Genomic DNA, 22,286 nt, shown 5'->3' with positions numbered 1-22,286 from the left:
AACATGAATTAGGCAACTCTAAAATAGGCCTAAAACAAGGGCCAAAGTGCCAAAAAGTGGAGACCAAAACACATATACATACATGCACGTGTTAAGGCCCAACACTTAGGCATAAATTAGACGACCCTCAAGCACGCTTGAAAGGGACAAACATGAGCAATTAGCATGCAACATAAGCATTGAAATCATGCTAAAACATGGTGTCAAACCAAGCAATAAACCAAGCCAAATATGCAACAAATGGCCTAAGTGCTCAAAACAAACCAATGGAGCATTGGACTACACTAAGCAAGACTAAACATGGCATGCATTAAGCAACTAAAACAGGTTTATAGCATGTTAAAACAAGGCTAAAGGACTCCTTAGATGGCATCTAAGTGGCCCAAATACAAAGGCGTGCATAAACACCAAAACATGGAGCATTGCAACACATGCTTCCAAAGCGTTAAAGAGGCATGCAAGGCAATCAAACAAGCATGGAAATGGGACTGAAATAGCATGTAGGGGGACCTCAAATCACCAAATCAATGCAAAGATGTCATGCTACACATGCACATACTCAAGGCCAACAAGCCCAAATATAAAGGAGCTATATCAAGCATGCCAAAATCAACCCAAACACTTAGGGACAGACCTAAAACATGTCAAGATAAGCACATAATCTTCACAAATGTAAGCCAAAAACATGCTCCAACAAAGGCTAACAACCTAAGGCATGTTAAGGCATAACAAGGCATTACATGGAAACTATGCTAAGCATGTATGGAGTACCAAAACCAACTTAGAATCATGTTATATTATGGAAATATAAGCATGAAAAACAGCGTAAACAGGCTCAACACACACTCAAGCATAGGCTTCCTTTAAAGACCAAAACATGCCCTTTTCAAGGACAATAAGGAGAGGGGGTGGCCCTCTCCTTCTTGGGATTTCAAGGCATCATCTTCACCACTGAAATCCCTCAAGATTTCAGTGGTGAAGAGACCCCAACACCAAAATCCCGGAGCTAGCACAAAATGGCTCAAAATAAGGCCTTTCAAGGCCTAAGGGTGGTCAACTACCTTCAAACCAAGAAACACTCTTAATAAACAATAAAGAGGGCCTAAAAACAGCACTTTTTTGTGTTATACAATAAGCACGAAAACAGCTCTAAGATAGGTAGAAAATCAATGCAAAAATGGGGAATAATGGTGTAAGTTTCTTACCCTTGAAGCCTTCTTCAACAATGGTGCTCCAATGGCCTTCCTTGACTTGAATCCAACACCAAAACCTCAAAGCAAACCCTTTAGAACCTCAGCTCCAAGAGGAAGGTGAAACACTAGGTGTTTGTGTGCAATAGTAAGACACAAAACACCTAGAGCACAAATGAGAGGGAAAGAGAGATAGAAAGTGTATCTAAGTCTAACCCTAGAACTCAAACCCTAACAATGGCTGTTCTTGCTCTCAAAATATCCTAAGTCTCTAACCTTGTCTCTCCTCTTGCCACTAGAGAGAGCTTCTCTCTATATTGTCTTGTAAAGCTTACAAGACAAGCTTTACAAGAGGGAGATCCCTCCATACACGTGTATGGAGGGATGCAAAAGCAAGACAGCTGTCTAAAAATATCTGCAAAAGCAGATGAACAGCAATCGGTCGGCCAAAAATGCCATCTTGGCAAAAAAGAGTGCCGACCGGCACAAAATAGTGCTGACCGGCAACAAAGAGTGCCGGCCGGCAAACTATATTGCCGGTGGAGACAAAAACCAGCCGGTGGCCTCTAGCCACTGCCGGTGGTGGGTGGGGATGGTCTACAAGCCCTACCCTGCCCTTCCAAGGCAAAACACAAGTGTTTGGTGTGAAACCAGACACTAAACGGTCGAGTTCGGAGATCCTGAGGTAAGGCGCGCGAGCCGAGACCTCCAGGAACTCCAAACGAACACGAACATGGATAATCACCGAGTGTTCAAACGGTGACGTCCAAGTCTTGAGGACGGTCAAAAATGGGGTGTCTACACCTAGGCTTGAGTGTTTACATGTACTAACAAATAAAAACAAACAACTGAAAATAGTCTTCAAAATTCAAGTCCCTTCCAAGCTAAGTCCTTGGAGGTAGTTTATCACCTAAACCTGAAAATGATGTTCCCATATAGGGTGAGCCACAGCCCAGTAGAAATATACTAAACCAAATATAAGCAATGAATAAAGCAATAGCATTCAATAGATGGTTAACCAAGATAATCAATTACAACATTATCCAGTCTCATGACACTATTGTCAATGACACGTTCCACTTTCCAACATTATCAATATGGCTCAGAACCTGGCCAAACTTACAACAGTGAATCATATATATCATATTCACATTCTTCCAATGTCAACAAACAAATGAGACTCAAGCTCAAATCAAAACACTTCATACTTCCAGTTTGATACACATTTTAGTGTTGTATCAATAAAAATACTTCAATATAAATAAGCACACATAAAAGTGATGCTAATGGAGTCCATCCCCTATCTCCTCCCGAACAAAATCCGGTTTAGAGGTCCATCCCCTATCTTCCCCTAAACCGTGGAGTACATCCCCTATCTCCTCCCACACAAAACAATGCATGTAAACACATAACATATAACACACAATCAATACACATAATGTCTGTATTAATTCAGCAGACAAAATAAATGACTCAACCAATGTGATTAGTTTCAATTATCCCTAATCCACATGCAATGTCTACAACAATCACGACTATCCTCCACCGATAGCCCAAAACAATTATTTCTAGATTTGGAAATAAATATATCAACAATTCAATAGGCGAGTGATTTAAATTATCCATCTACACCATTTAATCAATGAATTCCTCAATTTCATGAATTTAACCCAATTCCCTAATTCCCTTAAATTAATTATACAAATTAATTAATTAATACAACTAGGGTTTTTCCCAAAATTATCAAAGTAACCCCAACATATCAATATAACAAAACTTAGAACAAAACCTATAAAATGGAGTAGGAAATCCCTACCTCGAAGAAAACAACCCAAATGGAGAAGACAGAGATGAATACCCAAATACCAATGTGCTCCAAATCGCCAAATGTTCAGATTGAATGAAAGCCCTCGACTCCCTCTATCTTTTTAATAAAGCAACTAGGGTAGAAACACACTCTAAATAGATCAAACCTAAGAGAGAAGTTGAGTAGGGAGAGAGAGAAGTCGGACCTAGGGTTCGGAATCAAAAAGAAGATGAAAAAGACTGATCAAAACCCGGTGCTGCGTATATAAACTGGACAGGCTCGCTCGAGCGAAGACTTGGTCGCTCGAGCGACCAGAAACAAGAAATCCTCGCTCGAGCAAAGAAAATCTCGCTCGAGCCAAGAATGCAATGCTACAGGTCCATACTGGACGCAATCTCTCGCTCGAGCGACCAAACCCCAGCTTGAGCAAAGAACCAAAAACAACAGCTCGCTCGAGCGACCAACTCCTCGCTCGAGCGAAGAACCAAAATTCTGGACAGCAACACCTGGTTTCTAAACCCAACCAACCTAAAACAAACCTACCCAACACATCCTATAACTCCAAATAAGAAAATATGGGACAACAACAACAATTATATAATGACAGAATCTACGGAACCTAAGTCCAGATACAATAATCAAATGGGAAAAGACCGGGGTCGCTATACTACGTATCCTCAAGATAGGAATCAGGCCATCGTAGTTCCGGCTGAGGGTCACTCGGGTATTGACACTCTCCTTTTACGCTCTAACTTTTGCCAAAGCCGCCATTTTCTGGTTTTCAACCTTGCGAGCTTTTCATTTTTTCATTTTTCTATTTTTTTTAATTTTTTTTATTTTTTTTATTTTGTTCATTTCATTTTTTTTTTTCTATATATTTTTTTTGTTTTTCTGCTTTAACTTTTGCCTGGGTCGCCCTTCCGGGTTTTTAGCCCAGCGAGCCTCTCAAGGGTTATTTTTATTTTAACTTGACCATGTTGATTGGGTGTGAAATCTCTAGGCCATCTATAAGAGCGACTGCTACACTTGACCAGTAGATATGATGATGTAGGGACTAGACTAAATGGGTCTAAATTTTCCCCTAGTGTTGCCCCTAGTGTGGTGCATAGGAACCCGACTGTCCTTCAATAATAAAATTCATTCTCTCAAATTATGGGTTTTGCCTTTCTGTGCGGTCTTCTTTGGGAAACGATTCAGTTTTAACTCTTTGATCACATCCAACCTTTCCTAGTTTAACGGCTGCTTCAAATCTGAATCACATCCGACCTTCTTGCCCCTAGTTCAAGGGTTGCTTCCAATCTGAATCACTGGCCCTACATAGTTTTGGCTAAGGTTCACTCGGGTATTGACACTCTCCTTTTACGCTCTAACTTTTGCCAAAGCCGCCATTTTCTGGTTTTCAACCTTGCGAGCTTTTCATTTTTATTTTTATTTTTATATTTTTTTTTTGTGCTCTAACTTTTGCCTGGGTCGCCCTTCCGAGTTTTCAACCCAGCGAGCCTCTCAAGGGTGGTACCTTATTGCCCCTAGTTTAAGGGCTGCCCCCATTTCAGCTATCCAAGCCTCACACTTTTGCCCCTAGTTCAAGGGCTGTTTCAAATCGATATCACATTCTCTATCCTGAGTTCAAGGTCTGTTTCCAATCTGGATCACATCATTGCCCCTAGTTCAAGGGCTATTTCCAATCTAAATCATATTTGACCTTATTGCCCCTAGTTGAAGGGCTGCCCCCATTTGAATCACATCATGGCCCCTAGTTCAAGGGCTATTTCCAATTCGACTATGCAAGCCTTACACTTTGAATGATCATTGAATACTTCGAATCAAGGTTTGAAAGCTAAGGAGCTAAGGAGGTCGGACCACGAGTCAAGAGGGATCTTATGTTGTATAATCAATTCCAAGCATGTCTTCGTAGGACCACGCAAAAACAGTTTTTGAAATCTTTTAACAAAGTGACTAATCACCCGTACTCTTACGAAGATAAGATAGAACCAATTTGGAAAGCTAGGATCATTCTCAGTACCCACATTAACAAAAATGATTTTATTCATCAAAGGCTTAGCACACCTCTCTTCTTCTCAGTTGATCAAAATTTGCAAATCCCGAGGAAATTCTTCCTCTTTGTTTTCATCAGAGTTTTGGAAAAAGTTTTGAAAAACTTTGGTCAATGCAATGAATTAAGGCACAGAGAAGTAGGCAGACTCTATGGCATTTTGTTTTTTTGTTTTTCTGTTTATTGAAAATAGACTATGACTCAGCAATGGCAACAGACTTTTGACAACATACTCAAAAGAAAATGACAAAGAGGACCTAGGCAGGACAGAAATGTCTAGGTTAGCATTATCGAAATCAACAGACTCTAACTCATTAGGCTGACTCGAGCCTGACTCTAACTCTACAAACTTGGTGGAGTCAAACTTAGACTCAATACTCAATTCAGAACTCAAAATAAAACCATTCTCAATTTTGCTAGTCAAAGTGTGGGCCAGCCACAACATTCAAAATAAATTGCTAGTCAAAGTGTGGGCCAGCCACAACAATCAAAATAAAGCTCATGCAATCAACAGGTGGTCACTCCCCAATCACAGAGACGGTCGACTTTGTGGGATATCGACATTTTTTTTTTTTAACAAATTTTTTTTGTTTTTTTTGATTTTATGTTTTTGTTATTTTTTTGTTTTTGAAGTAATGGTGCTAAACTGAACAGCCTGAGCCACTCATTTGAATTTGAGAACCCCTGTATAGATCCAATACATTACACATAAAGCAGGAAAGAGAACAAACACCCCTAAAGAGGGTAGGGTTATCCTGTCCTAGCTTGGAATGATCTAGGGTTTCACTATTCACACAAGCGGTATCATACATCCTAGAAATGGGAAAGCATCATGTCCTAATTTGAAAGGTACTATAGCTCACTATATGTACAAGGTTGGCTCTATTTTACGGGTTGAAGCCAAGGTGACGTTACCAAAGAGTCCTTTGGGTCATAACCAATAAAGATCCCAGGAAATTAGAAGAGTCAAATAGCCTCTCTTCGGAGTCTGAGAACCTTAGATAGCAAAGCTAGATAGCAGAGCTACATAGCAAAGCTACCCTTTTGACAAATCTCAAAAGGTTACAACACAAGGCCTCTAAAGTATCGTAAAAATAGGTGTAGTGTCACAAAAAGCTTACCTGTGCTCCCACTAGTATCTGGGCAACACAAGGACTTGAAGTGAACCAATGAATGCAATGCAATGAACATATAATTGAAAATAACGGTCATATCATGGAGTTCGAGTCAAGGTTTCATAAAATCCCCAGCAGAGTCGCCAGAAATTGTAACATGCCCGGGGGGGTACCCGCGTGCGTTAAACAGTTTCGACTCCCGAGATCTCTTTGATCTAGTCTCACGAGTGCAATGTGAAACGTAGATGAGAGTCCAGATTTGGCAACTTTTATTAAAAATCCATTTTATTGCAATTTTGTCAAAAATGGACTGCGTCATCAGATCTCAGAGTCGCCACCTAATATTTATTTTGGGAAAATTAGGAAACCCATAACTCGTGCCAAGGCCACTGTTTGTCGTAACCAAGGATGCTTGGCTCGGAACCTTTGGTATGAAAGGGGAAGGTCAATAATGAGCACCCCCGCCCACCCGATCAAAGATCAGCATTTACTAACCATGATATGAATTTTATTTTATTTATATGTTCATGTTCTGATTAGTTAATAAATCCTAAAATTTACTATGTGAAGCATACAAGTATAGACTATGCCATTCATTTTGGAGCAATTTGATATCATGCATTTTGAAAGAGTTTTGACGATGTACAACCCAAATAAATTGAGTTTACAAGCATGAAAAATCAACATCATTCCAAATTAAGCGACACAACCTCCATCCACCGGCATTCATAGAGTTATATCACATAAGCAACTAGCCTTATGGTAGAATGCTAGACATAGTAAGAAAAACACACACACACGGGATGCTAAAGCATAAAAACTCACATGTTTGATGTCCCACGAACAAGCTGCAAAACGAAGTTAGTAAAATATGTATGATCTTATATACAAAACCCTAATGCAATTCACTCATGAGATGCAACTAAAGATTCGGCTTCTAAAATATGATATGTGAATCATCTCAAGAACATGAGGTAGCGCACATAATCACATAGGAATTGATTAAATCCACAAATGCAAACTTAGCCGAATCAAGATGCATGAAACATGGATGCAAAGCATAACTATGATGAAAAATAAATATGATGTTTATGTACAAATAAAGAAAGCAAGTAAAAGAACGGGATAGAAAGAAGCAGGGCGGGGAATTATTACAACATTTTAAAGAATAATTACAAACCAAATTAGAGAGGGATGAGGAGAATATTACAACAAAATAAAAACCTCACAATACACTCAAAATAAAATAAATAAATAAAATAAAAGCTTCATGTTCTTTAGAACCGCCGGCGGAAATTAGTCAATATTGGGAGATTACGCCATCTTGTTCGAAAGAAGCTAACCGACCGGCCAAATAGGCCGGCCGGCGAACTAGGCCAAGCAAAACCTATCTTGTTGCGAAACCAAGAAAAGGAACAAACAAAAAATATGTAGGTGGCTCAACTAACCACTACAGGTTAGATTAAAAAAAAGAAAATAAATATAAAATAAAATAAAATAAGTGCAAACTCACAACATAAACCTAAAGCAATAAAACAAATATAAGATAGAACATGCAAAATTACAACAAAACTAATATGAGACTAATACACGAAAAAAATAAATATGAGGTAAAACATGCAAGATTACAACAAAACTAATATGAAATTAAAGTATGCGAATAAAAATAAATAAATAAATAATTATGAGCTAAACAAACCGCTAGGATTATAACAACACACTATGAAATATAAAGTAAGAAAATAAATATGAGATAAACAAACCACTTGGATTATAACAAAACACAATGAAATAAGAAGCAAGAATATAAATATAAGATATAAAATATAAGAAAATGAAAGATTAAAAATTCACCTTCCAAAGAAAGATTGAACTTCTTGATTTCCAAACTTTCTCTTGATTACCCTCAAGTGTAGGAAGTGTGTTCTCAAATCCTCAATTCGAAATTATGGAGTTTATGGAGTTTGTGGTATGGAAAGTGGCTAACTCTCTAGTTTTCCTCACTTTCAATCACTAAACATTCTTCCTTATGATCGAGGCGATTGATCTTTGGCTATATCAGAATTTTTGGAGTGGTTTTGGTGTATGGAAATGAGGAATTTCAGTAGCTATGGGAGGTATAGGGTGTATATGGAAGATAGGAATATTTTTTGCTCAAAAACTCAAATTTTCTCTCTTTTTTCACTCTTTTCTTACTCCTTTCTCTTCAATTTCGTGGTCCTCCCCCTCTCTTACAATATGATCATTCTATATAGGCAATGAGGGAGAGTAAAGGTCAAAAAGAAGGTGGGAGACAAGGTGGGAGACAAGAATGTGATAGGAGGGCAAATTTTCAAGGTGGTTGCATGGGATACTCCTTTATGGATGCAAACAAAACCTCTTTTTGACAATGGAGGATGATTAGGTATAATGGAGGATGAGTGGATGCACTTGAATGGCTCAAAAAATAGGTAAATGGGTCGTCCCAACCGAACCAAAACCAAGAAAAATGGGCTATTGTTGTTTTGGGTCGAATCAACAAAATCTGCTTTTAAGCCCAACTTCAAATGGGCATATCTCCCCCATATGGACTTGTTTTTAGGCAGTTCTTTGGTCTAAATTGAAGCCCCAGAAGTCTAATTTCCAATGGTGGTGGCCTCACATTTAAATTCCAAGTGTACAAAGAGATATTCCTAATTTAGTGAAGGCTGTCTCGGGCTGGATCAACAAAATCTGCTCTTAAGCTCAACTTCAAATGGGCATATCTCCCTTATTTGGACTTGGTCTAAGGTGTTTCTTGGGTCTAAATTGAAGCCCCAGAAGTCTACTTTCTAATGGTGGTGGCCTCACATTTAAATTCCAAGTGTACAAAGAGAAATGCCTAATTTAGTGAAGACTGCTCATTTCCTTCTTAATGATTTGATACTCATCCTTTTCCTAAACCAACTTTCTTTCATCCCCTCCTATTTCCTTCAACTCCAAACCTATAAAGAAGATATTTTTAAATATTTTTCAAAAATTTCACCTCCTTTCCATTTATTTCCACTTTGTCCTTACTCGGTTTACTGAAAAGTGCAATATTTTAATCGAAATGGGAGCCTCGGGACATTGTAGAAACATTTAAAAAAAAAAAAAACATATTTTGAAAAGAGGGTTTTAAGGTCTAAAATAGTTTGGCCAAAAAAATGGGTGAAGGTTGGGATTAAAACTTGAATTCCATCTTTCTTACTGAGAATTTTGTGAGAAACACATTCTAATTGTCATCATCGGGTAATCAAAAGAAAGCGCCCAAGTCTTAGGGTCGGTCAAAATGGGGTGTCTACAAGCCCCCATCGTTGTACATTGAAAGATTTACTTTTTCCTTGAAGCATCGATAAAAAAATTTACAAATCAAACACGCATCCATAAAATCATACCTAAAAAGTATCCATAAAATTATTCATAAAAACGTCAAGTGTACAAATATCCATAAAATATCCATAAAATCTGTTATTGTTTGCATCCATCAGTCAAACATGTTATCACAATTCGTCTTGGTAATTTGTACGTAATTTTTCCCCTCTTAATAGAAATAGACATCCACACTTTTTAGTTACTGTCAACCTTAATCGTTCCCCCTTGATCTTCCTGTTGTCTCTCTAGTAACTACTTCTTTTACATGCAAGTTTAGGTCTTGGTTTTCTGCCATTGCTTCCCGCATCGGATGTCTTTATAACAATGACAAATCCAGTCATCTTCCCAATGTCAAAAGCCCATTTAATTAATGCTTCACGACTGCTAAAAATCTAAAGATAATAACTACATTTATACATCAAATTATTAATAAAACTCAATACAAATTAAAATTAAGAAACAATCGTGTTCAAAAAAAAAACTTAACAAACCTCGTCTACAATGAATTCATGACTAGAGTTCACTAATATTGCAGTACTTGCGTTGTTGCAATGAGTATAAGTTCCTTCCAGGCAAAAAATAAAAAATATAAAAAAAAATGAAACTGAATATACATTGTAATGAGAAGCCGAAAAAATTAAAAAAATTCGGTTTCGGGTTACCGGAAATGTATATTTTATTCGGTAGTTGGCTACCAGACTTATATTTTTTGTTCGGCAATGTGATGTCGGACTATTTTATTTTGTTCGATTTCGAACCACTAAATGAAAGTCGAACACCAATCCAGAAAAACGAAGCAAAAACCTACCAAATAAAAAAAAAAAAACTCACCATTTCACTCTTTTTATGGTTCTTCACCACCGTTCCGTCATCCATTACTGTAACGCCCTCAAAATAATACATAATCCCAACAGTTCTATGTACATGATAGATAGATCACATTTCCATACATACATCAGAGTTAATATTACAAAAGAGTATTTCATATAAGTTACAATGTTGACAAAATAATAGAATGTCCTACGGGCTTACATCTTTCCAAGTTGTTACTTGGTTACACAAAAGAAGAGTTCTAACTCTTTTACAGGTAAAGTCCTCAGCTTGCATTTCCATAAAATCTATAAAACAAATAACGAAACCGGGCCTTCAATTCCGAAAACCTCCTATGCAAGGATCTTGAATTTGGCACGCCTCCGGTACCTGAAAATGATGCCCCGAGTAGGGTGAGCCAAAGCCCAGTAGAGATATACTAAACCCAATATGAGAAATAACTAAAACATTAACATTCGACAAATGATTAACACGTGGAAACCAACTCACATCCTACTTATAGCCCAACAACAATTACATCCATGTTTCCTTCTACCTCCCTTATTTGTCCAATTCAATTCCTAGATATGGTTCATTATCTAACCCAAACAATTTAAGTGAGAATACAACTCGACTTAGTAATTCCTCCGTTTCCCTCAATCCAAAATGAGACTACGTCTCACGTAATTACTACTTCAACTAACAACTTCATTCCTGCTTTTTAATTATAAGGTTGCAGCACTTTTACCCTAGACACTCCGACCAATTTAATTGTCTATGGAGTACATTCCCTAACTTCTCCCTAACAAAGATACATAAATAATGTGTTAAAGCATATGAACACATATGGAGTACATCCCCTATCTCCTCCCAAACAATGATAGATAGATAATGTGTTAAAGTATATGAGCACATATGTGTGTGGAGTACATCCCCCATCTCCTCGCACACACTGGAGTACATCCCTATCTCCTCCTAAACAAAGATACATAGATAATGTGTTAAAGTGTATGAACACATATGTGTGTGGAGTACATCCTCTATCTCCTCGCACACACTGGAGTACATCCCCTATCTCCTCCCAAACAAAGATACGTAAATAATGAGTTAAGCACTTCATCACATACAATGATCAATCAATACACATATTTGTTGTATTATTACAACCGTCATATTCAACGACACAACACGTTCGATTAGTTTCAATTTTCCCTAATCAACATACAGTGTCTACAACAATCAAGACTATCCTCCACCGATAGCCCAAAGCAATTATCTCTAAACAGATGATAAATTTATCAAGAGATAAAGTATCGACATTTTCATAGGTGAGTGATTAAATTATCCAACTACACCATTTACTCCCACAATTTCCAATTTCATTATCCTCGGCTCAATTTCACATTTCCCCAAATCAACTATTCAAATTAATTATTCAACATAATTAGGGCATTTACTCCCACAATTTCTAATATCAACCCTAAGGTTTAATCTCCCCAACTTGACAACAATAGTTCCATTTTCCAGAGTCTCTCATACATATGGAGTTTAACATTTGAAAACCCCCTTTTTATAACCACCAAACAAACCCTAACTTTCCCAAAATTACCCAAGAACACCAACTAATCAAAATGAATAACATTTATGTCAAAACCCATAAGATGGAGTAGGATATCCCTACCTCAAAAGATGAGACCAAAGGAATGATGAAGAAAATCGAAAATGCTCCAAACTTCAAGATTCTCGGATGGAAAGGTAGCCCAAGCCAAGCTTTACACTTTTTACAAAGGGACAAGGGTGGAAGATTACTCAAACTAGATCAAACCTTAGAGAGAAGTTGTATTCTAGAGAGAGAGAGGCTCTCAAAATAGGTTTTTGAAAAGTAAGAGAGAGAAGGAGAGTGTGAAAAGTGATCTGAAATAACGTAGTCCAGATCTGATATACGTATGACCCGCTCGAGCGGATAATAGGACGCTCGAGCATCAAACACAAAGACTGGACCCGCTCGAGCTCCGAGATACAACTGCAAACTCCACCCACTCGAGCGAAAAGGGAAGAACCGCTCGAGCGTAGATTATACTCCTCCAGTATTTTCACAGACTTCGAACACCCGCTCGAGCTCAAGGATACCCGCTCAAGCGCGACCAGCTTAAGCGTAAATAACTCCGTTTGACCGTGAAAAACACACCTGCAGTATTTTTACAGATGCACAAAATGTTGAAAGGACGCAAACTCCGCTCGAGCGGATCACCAAAAACCTGGGCAACAAGAATGGGGACCAATGCTCAACCAACCTGTTTCAAACTTGCTCAACACAACCTAAAACTCAAATACCAAGAGTAAAGGATGGAAATAAGAATACGACAACAACACAATCACGGAACCGAGTCCGAAATACAATAAACAAAGAAAGGAAAAACCGAGATCGTTATAACCTCCCCTCCTTAAAGAATTTCGTCCCTGAAATTAGATACAAGTTTTTAAAAACATGATTTCTCAATTCTTAATAACATTACCAACCAACATTCCACATCCTGACCCATTACCGACCATCCCATCTCTATTCAAGAGGCAATTTATAATATAATTCAGGGTGCACTAACAATATGTTTTTCTTTGGAACACAACAATTTTCAATACCACATTCCACCATTTCATAACATACTCAATGTTAAAAATATATGTGCATTGCTACAGTACATTCAACATATACAATGCTAAATTAACTTTCATTTTCAAGGCCTATTCCCAAAATACTTCCATATACCGAAACATATACAATGTTCTTAAAGTTTATCAATACGACAAAATATTCAACATATGTTCAAATATCTCCAAATAGATCCGGATACTTCTCTCGGACCTCTAATTCGCTTTCCCAAGTGGCTTCCTCAACCCCGTTATGTTTCCACAACATCTTAATTAATGGAAAGTCCTGCTTCGCAAGACTCGATAACAATACTAACAGTATGACACAACCAATCACTACAGTGTTTTGAGACATCCACCGCGTCTCGACTACCGACAATACCCAAACCAGTATTTAGTACATAATACCCCAACATAGGAAACACGAAAAACATTCGTACACAAGGCTTCCGGTCAACTTTCACAAAACAAGAACGCAAGACGAAGCACGGGTAAAGAATAACATTACGGCACGTTAATACTCCAAAATTTCGATTTCTTGCCAAAGACACACAATGTGTAACCAGCAACCCAAGCTGGGTCAAATCTAACTTCCCATAAGATATTCTATTCAGGTTAGAGAAATTTCTTTATTTGCTCCATTTGTTTCAAAGCATTCATTTTTTTTTTAAATCATTCAAACTTATACCGCCACCATTTAAACACGTCATTCATAACTGGCCACAGCCGAACTCAAAGGTTTTTCTCAAATTATTTTCTCAAAAATAAGGATCGCAATTTCACATATCGATTTGAAATCAATTTAGCTTATGAAGAGTACCCAATGTCTCTCCAGTGAATCACAACATAGCCATCCACGAAACCCATCATATTCACGGTGATGACACAATACCCCAAAAACAAAACTTTCACGATAGGGACCCATGAAATTTTGAAATTTCAAACAATGCAATGACACAAGGGATAACATTGCATATCCCCGTGCCTTACACCACACAAACAAGGACCGAACAAGTTGAAACAGCTTTAACAGAGTGCCTCACTCACGGCACATAATTTTGCTACCTCACTTGTGTCACCACTATCCAAACTGGATGATAGACACCTATACCAAGGTGACCCAGCTTTACCAAACCTCAAACCACTCGATTCCATCAGTAACCACACCAACGCCTTACCAAGGCATTCTCCTGGGATTCCCTAAGACTGATCCCCTTCTACACATCGTCTAATAACAACCTACAGACCTCACATTAATGCGCACCGTACTAAGTAAAACCTCCCCATTTAATGCAAGCTATCTTACACCCATACTGAATCCCTCATTTAGAGCATTCACTCGCCACCTCGACTGAACCCATAATAACAAAATTTGCATACTCATTCCCTCGTACCGAATTAGCTAACAAGGGTTTACCACGCCACGACACTTATTACTACTACGTAACTGTTCGTATTAAACACAAGCAAACATAGCACCTTCCCCCCTTAATGACCTATAGGGTCCACTCTTTATTCCACTTTCTACTTGTCACTCATTCCGAGAGTACGATCAAGACACTAAGCCTCCGTGCCAAACCACTAGCCATTACTACTTCTGAACAACCACTTTGAACCAAACCTCGGCACAATCGCATGCCGCCGACAAGGCTTTTAAAGACTCACCATCCTAACTTCCCAGAGGAGTAAAAGTCCTCATCGTTCTCACTATTATTCCAAACCTTTTCCCGTAAACACCACACCACTGTGACTCTACTCACGGATCACACCCTAACCACTGGTTATACACCTAACCAATCCTACCGATAGCATCTCTTGACCTAACCGGTATTAAGGTACAAACCTATCGCATTCGACCATAATAAAAGGATTTGGAAACTTAGGAAGTACCCATCATCCTACTGCCCGAGATATAACACCAGCTGCTCACAATACACCACTCCCTGATGCCAACAACCACAATCCTATATAGGGACTAACACTCCCTCAATTAAAACAACCAATCGATACATATGCAATTTGGCAACGTTACCTACCATGAAGGTATAAGTCTATTCCTAACGAAATTAGGCGTTATGCCTCCGCTAAACGTTATGTTAAATATACAAAACCCAGTGTTAATCGTACACATTGCATCCTCTCGAGGAGTTTTCACGACAAAAGACCAAAATCTCTACCACTTACATAAGATCAGAAAGATAACACCAATGAACTTTCGTACATCCAGCAAGTATAACTATTCTCGCCCCATAATAGCCCTGACCAAGATACACATCCCTCAACAATTCTTCCAGATTTGAAATCATGGCTCACCAGCCCTCGTTTCTCTAAACCAAATTACACGCATATAAATGCATTAACGCAAAAATTTTACAGTTTCACAACAACTTAATCACATTAATAAAACTTTAGAGCCACAACATGTTCCAATCCGCCCAATCCATGGAAATTAACAAGCAAAGGCATATATATATATATATATAAACAAGCAGTTTTGATGTTTCAACATTCCCAAAATACATTGGTTACACAACAAAACCCAATGATTACAAAACGATAATTCACCGATTACAAAACAGATTAGCCAAAACAAAACCATCCCATCGGTATTACCACTGTTACCATCCCTCACTGGACTGCTAAAGTTGGTCATTCTCAAACCCAAGACATCCTATGAGCTTACAAGCCACGGACAAGAACTACAGGTATGCCCCAACTGACCACACCTGGAACAACTGCACACTTCCCCAAATGGGGCTTGGGAACTCGACTCTCCCGAGGCCCTCGAAGTCTGGCCTGATCGTTTCTCATAACGGTATTGCCCTTGCCCAGTCGATTAAGGCTAAACCTGACTAGGTTGCAAAACTCTCAAAGAAGCCCCTGGCTGGGTACAGAAACGTTTGATATGACCTGGCTGATTACACATCCAACAAGTAAGTGGCTCCCAAGTGCGAGACTGGTTCAAAGTCTAAACTACTGGGGAACCCAACGACCGCTCCCCCAATGAGCATTCGATCGATCCAAAATCTGGTTGGCTAGATGATTCTGGTGTTGCAGCTACTGGTCGAACCGTCAACCCTGCCCTCTTCCTCTGTGGGCAAACCAAAGACTTGTGACCTAGTTGACCACATTTGAAACAAGTGACGTTCCTCTGTATACTCTTTCTCGAACCCAAATCCGACATTAGAAAGGTAACACTAGATTGACCTCCCTGAAACTGTTGCGGGTTAAAACCCCTCTGCCTCTTAAAAGGCCTACCAACACCTCGAGTTACGAGAGTCGCCGAAATGGCTTCCTCCCCACTCTGGCCCATAACTAGCATTGCTGCCTCTACATGAGCCGCTGCCTTAACAAGCCCACTATAGTTCCTATGCCAAGACCTAGCAATCCTTTCTCGGATGCCGTCACACAGCCTACTCTCGAACTCAGAGCAACGCAGTTCCTCCGTCCCCACCAGCTCCGGAGCAAATCTTGACAGGTTAGCAAACCATGCTTCAAACTGTACCAAAGGTGTAGTACCTTGGTGTAATTCCACAAACTGTTTCCGCAACCCTTCCCGTGTGGAAGGAGGGAAATCAAAACTTCCTCGTCTAGGCATCCTAGTAAAAGTAACAAAGGCATTAGTACATTTTCAAATGCACCGAAGCTATTTCACTTGAGTCCTAATGCAATGGGCAATAGTAATTCATTCCACGTAAACACATAATCACATAAGCATTTACAAATTTCATTTCCGGATAATGATCGTCCCGTGGCGTTACTAGAGTTCCAGTTAGAAAGGACATTGATCAAGTGCCCTTCCAACAAGACTCCCAGAAACCCAAGGATCCAATCAACATCCTAGAAACTAAATTCCATACCCAAGTGGTCACATAAACATGTTATCACATAAGCATATAACATCATACATAAGTCTCTAACGAGCGAGACAAACCCATTGTGATACTAATCACTTCTCACGTACCCAAGGTATTCAGAAAGAAATAGAAAAGACTCAAACCAATCAATTGTAATTTTTTCGTAGACTACTTTTATTACCTTGGTCCTGATAAAACTGATGGAAATAAAGTAGTAGCAGCACCAATGTGATTCCCTTGGTGACCATGAACTGTGATTGCTTTTGGTGCCACAGGAGTTGTGAAGTTATAATCCAAATTGCTTCGAACATCTACAGAACCCTCCAAGACCTTAACCACCACCGACATGGAAGGCCTCTTGGAAAAATCACTTTGTAGACACCACACAACAACCCTCATCATCTCCACTACTTCTGCTTTATGTGTTAGCATGTCATCATTGTATTTATCAACGATATCCAGAAATCGTTCCTCTTCTACTTTCCTCTTAAATAGATCTAGTAGATGCATATCTTCTTCAGGTTGAGACCTATCCAAATTTTTGCGCCCACACAACATTTCCAAGACCACAACACCAAAGCTATAAACATCTACTTTCTCGATGATAATTAAGCTCAACCATTCAGGGGCCAAATAGCCTGGTGTTCCCCTCATCATTGTTACAACTTGGCTTTGGTCCTTATCAATTAGTTTTGATAATCCAAAATCAGAAATTTTCGCGTTGGAGTCTTCATCTAAGAGGATGTTTTGGGGTTTGATATCCAAGTGAAATATCTGTTGCCTACATTCCTCATGGAGATAGGTTAGTCCCTTGGCTATATCCATGATGGTCTTCCTCCTGGATTGCCACACAAGAGTGAGCTCCTGGTGCCTTTGGAAGATCCATGCATCCAAGGATCCATTGAACATGTACTTGTAAACTAGAAGCCGATATGATTTTTCAACACAAAATCCAATTAATCTCACCAAATTGACATGGTGAATGTTGCCTATTGTCTTAACTTCAGCTAAGAATGACTTCTTAACTTGACCAAAACCATTGAGACGCTTCACTGCTACGTTAGTGCCATCAATTAATGTCCCTTGAAACACTGACCCAAATCCTCCTTCTCCAAGCTTTTTATTGAAATTGCTTGTTGTGGCTCTCAACTCTTCGTAAGAGAATCTAGTAGGCATCCCCAATAATTGATCGACAAAGAACTCATCAAATCTTTCAGATTCTTGTTTCTTTGTGAAAAAGAAAAAGCAAAAGGCAGCCATAAAAAATACACCAAAGAAAGCTCCAGGACTGGATCCCAATATGATTTTGACACGCGTTGATTTCTTTTGAGGAGAATCTGTTGATTTGTGCACTTTAAGAAATATAGTAATGTTATCAACTGCTCCATCATTATTTAGAAGCGACAATACTTCAGACAGTAATAAACAACCTTTCTTTGAATCATATCCCACATGATACGCAAAGAAAGCAGCTTTGCACGAACAATTTTTCAAGCAACTCATCTTGCAACCCTCTAACTCTGTTTTTCCATCCAACTAGTAAATGTTTTCATATGAGAATTTGTATTTTGAGTTGAAGTTGAAATAACTAGTATTCTTAAGCTCCAAAAGGGTGTGATATTGAGAATGGTCACAAGAAATGGGTGTAACAGGGGAACATCCAAGGTTGGGTTGCTTATAATTTGTTTGCCTGAAAGTGCTGCTTCCAGTGGCTTCCTCAAGACAACCGCACTGCCCATTTGAAGAACAGATACCGTAATTGCCACACGACATGGGATACCCACACTCACCGTCACGAATTTGTGATGTCAGCAGATCCGCCACCACAGTCCAATTTGAGTCTCCTAACTGATACATCTTCAAATGCCCATCAGGTTCCAACCGCATGAACTGAGGTGATAATGTTGATGTAGCAGGGATTAGCTGCTCGTTGAAGATTCCATTTTCGAATTTGACATAATTTATAAAAAATAAATATGATTCAAAATAGGGCAATGGTGGATTGGATTCCACATAAGCCAATAGACTGTAATCCTGAACTATAAGAGAATACAAACCGCGGCTCCAGTTGGATGCGGATGTGTTGGAGGTGAGCTTCTGCCCAGGAACCAACGTCTGCCCAATAAGTAAGGAGTCAGTTGGGTGATCAAATGACTACCAAACCGTTGCATCGTGTCGATCAAAAAGGACCAGGTTTCCCGATTCGGTTAATTTCAAGCCGAAGACGGACTTTCTTGAGGTATTGGTAGACCATTCAAAAGTGCCATCGCAGTCTTCCAAGATCAAATCTCCATATTCAGTGAATTGTAACGTGGCGTTAATTCGAATAGGACGGTCCTGGTTAGCAGACCAAACAAGTTGCGGTGCATTTGCCGTGTAATAGGTGTTGCTGCTATCATCATATAAAACGCTGTCGAAGATTAAAACACCAAAGAGGCACGAAGCATGAATTTCTTGAGTAGGGCAATAAAAGCCATAGAAGAAGTGTGGGGCTGAGTCATCGTATAATCTCCCGAGGACAGGTGTCAGTTTTAAGCTGTCAACTTGGGTGTACATAGTGTAAATTGAGGGGGTGTTGGTCCAAAAAGATGGAGGAGATAGAGATAGAGGTTGAGCATTGATGAAGGGTGAAGAGGCTATGAAAACGGTGATAATAGCAGCAGCAGCAGCAACATAATAATAAATAGAGCAAGAACAACAACACAGACCCATTGATGGTGGTCTATGTCTATCCATTTAGAGTTCAGAGGGAACAAGAAGAAGAAGAATAAAGGTGAGGTGTGAAGTGAAAGCCAGAGATTTCGTGCCAACGACAAAGGAGTCCAGATCCCCTCCTTGAGCCCCCTCCTTCATTCCCTCCTTGCAGGGGCCTTTGGGTCCACTTTGAAGCCCAGTTTTGATCATCTGAACCGTTCATATTTTTAGATTTATTTAGTATATCATACCTGTAAAAAATCAAGTTGATCGGATATCAAAAAGTATGCGTTCAGAAAATTGGGACTACAAACTATTTTTTAATAAACAGTTTTCCGAACACATACTTTCTGATATCCAATCAACTTGATTTTTTACAGGTATGATATACTAAATAAATCTAAAAATATGAACGGTTCGGATTATCAAAATTGGGCCTCAAAATGGACCTGAAGGCCCTGCAAGGAGGGAATGAAGGACCGAAATGAAGTGGAGGATCCCAATTCACGACAAAGTGCATTTGAAATCACCCTTAAAACCACTCTTAGGCCCTGTTTGGTTAGTAGGATTCATAGCGAAGAGATTAAGGGTTTGTTTGATTTAGTTTTAGAATAATGATTTGACTGTGGAATTTTGTTTTGAATTTTGAGTTTTTGTTGAAAAGATAAAATTTATTTGTTTATGAGTTTTGAAAATAGTTTTGGGATGATCTGTAATTTTTTTATATATATATATTGATTAATATATAGAATGTAAGAGGAGAGATAAGAGAAAAAAAGTGAATAATTGATTGATTAATAATAAAAAAATAAAAATAAAATAAGAGCGGAGCTTTGAAAGTAATTTTGAATTATATTTCAAAAATTTGTTTCATTAACATGTTTCATTTAAATCATGATTTAAAAACAAAATCATGATTTGAAAATTATTACAAACATTACCTAATAATCTTGTGAATTAATATAGGGTTAGTTATTCAATTAAAAACTGAAATCCTTTTGGTTTTTGTATTTTAGGTGTAATATTATTACAAAAATATGTAATATTGTTATAAAATGTGTAATTTCATTTTTGGTAATATTTATTTAAAAAATGTATAACATAGCTAAAAAATACATAATAGAATATAGAATTTCCTGTACTTTGTAATCTCATGGAATAGATTCAAAAAATTAAGTAATTTTTTAGAATTTCATGAAAATGACCCTCCTAAATTATATAGTTGAAAAGAATGCCAGCTCTATTGGAACTCCGAAATAAGACACCTCTTTTTTTCGATTTTTTTTAATATTTATTTATTTTTATTTTTTTTGCAGTTTATCTTGTGTAGAAGAATCTAAAAACCAAATAAAAAAGCCAAAATAAGCACAAAAAAAAAATCTACTATTTTTTGCTAGGGGATTTTTTTTAAGGTCCCTGGTATTAAGAGTTTATAGCATAAAGGACATCAAATATTTTCATAATGTCTAAGGTCCCTCACACATTGATCCAGAGAAATTTCAATCTCCAGAGAAATTCTCTCCAAATTTCTCTGGACTTAAATTTCTCTGGACTTCTCTTCAAATTTCTCTGGACTTCCCACTGTACAGAGAAATTCTCTCCAAATTTTTCTGGACTTCTTTTCAAATTTCTCTGGACTTTTTTTCAAATTTATCTGGACTTCCCACTGTCCAGAGAAATTCTCGCCAAATTTCTCTAGATTTCCCACTCTAATTTCTTTGGACAAAGTAAGTTCAAGTCTCACCTTAGCCTAAACTATTTTTTTCTTTGGATATATGGTTGCAAAAGAAGCTTCTGATTCTCCAAATTTCTCATAGCCATTATTGGTCATTCAAAATCAAAGAATTTCTCTAGTTACCTACCAGGAAATATTTCTTGGTTATCTAAACTTCTTTATTATTGGTCATTCAAAATCAAACCAAACCAGAGAAATTTGGGCTACCTAGAAACAAAAAAACAATTATAATTTTCTCTGTGTTTTGAACAAACTAGAGAAAATTGTAATTGTTTTTCTCTATGATTATTTTTCTAAGAAACATTTTATCAAACAAGTTGGCTTCAAAGCTCATAACTATATGTTTTACAGTTCTAAAAAGAGTTTTGTCAAACCAAATCTCACAGTTATGTGTTTTGGAGTTCTAAGAAGCATTTTGTCAAACAGTTTAACTTCATACTATATACATGGATGTTTATATGTGTATGAGTTGAGAGAGAGAGAGAGAGAGAGAGAGAGAGAGAGAGATCTCCTTTTGACCAGTCAAGAAGAGGAGGATATCACGCTCAGGTTCTGTCAAGTGGATCTCTATAACAGTGATTAGAGATATATCTAGGTAGTCACTTTCTGGCTATTTGGTGTAGAGTATCTCCATCGGATAAGTTCTTCCAAGAATTGTAAAGATATTGCAGTTAAAGGAATAACTTGAAAATTTCTCTGCATCTAATGTGACAGATATGACAATCAATCGAAGGTCAAGTCTCCTTTTTACAAGCTGCTTCAACAATCCAAAAAGGACATCAATGTGGATTGTCCTCTCATGAGCTTCATCAAGCATTATAACTGAATACTGAGATAAATTCTCATCAATCAAAATCTCTCTCAGAAGCATACCATCTGTCATATACTTGATTACTGTATCCGGTCCGGTCCAGTACAAATGACGACGATGAACTCCGATGATGGAGGTAAAGTTCGTCGGAGAGAGAAGAGCAAAGAGAAAAGAAGAGAGGGAGAGGCAGTTT

General features: G+C 38.1%; 1 pseudogene; it reads right to left on the bottom strand.

Moving 5' to 3' along the window:
- Window positions 1-15,964: 15,964 nt before the first annotated feature.
- Window positions 15,965-19,349, bottom strand: LOC114259577 (G-type lectin S-receptor-like serine/threonine-protein kinase SD2-5; annotated as a pseudogene).
- Between the last annotated feature and the right edge of the window lie 2,937 nt (window positions 19,350-22,286).

Source organism: Camellia sinensis, unplaced genomic scaffold (assembly GCF_055761805.1).
Source record: "Camellia sinensis isolate YWXY unplaced genomic scaffold, ASM5576180v1 Unanchor12, whole genome shotgun sequence".
In the NCBI taxonomy this organism is placed as follows: Eukaryota; Viridiplantae; Streptophyta; class Magnoliopsida; order Ericales; family Theaceae; genus Camellia; species Camellia sinensis.
This window is presented reverse-complemented; position numbering and strand designations above follow the sequence as displayed.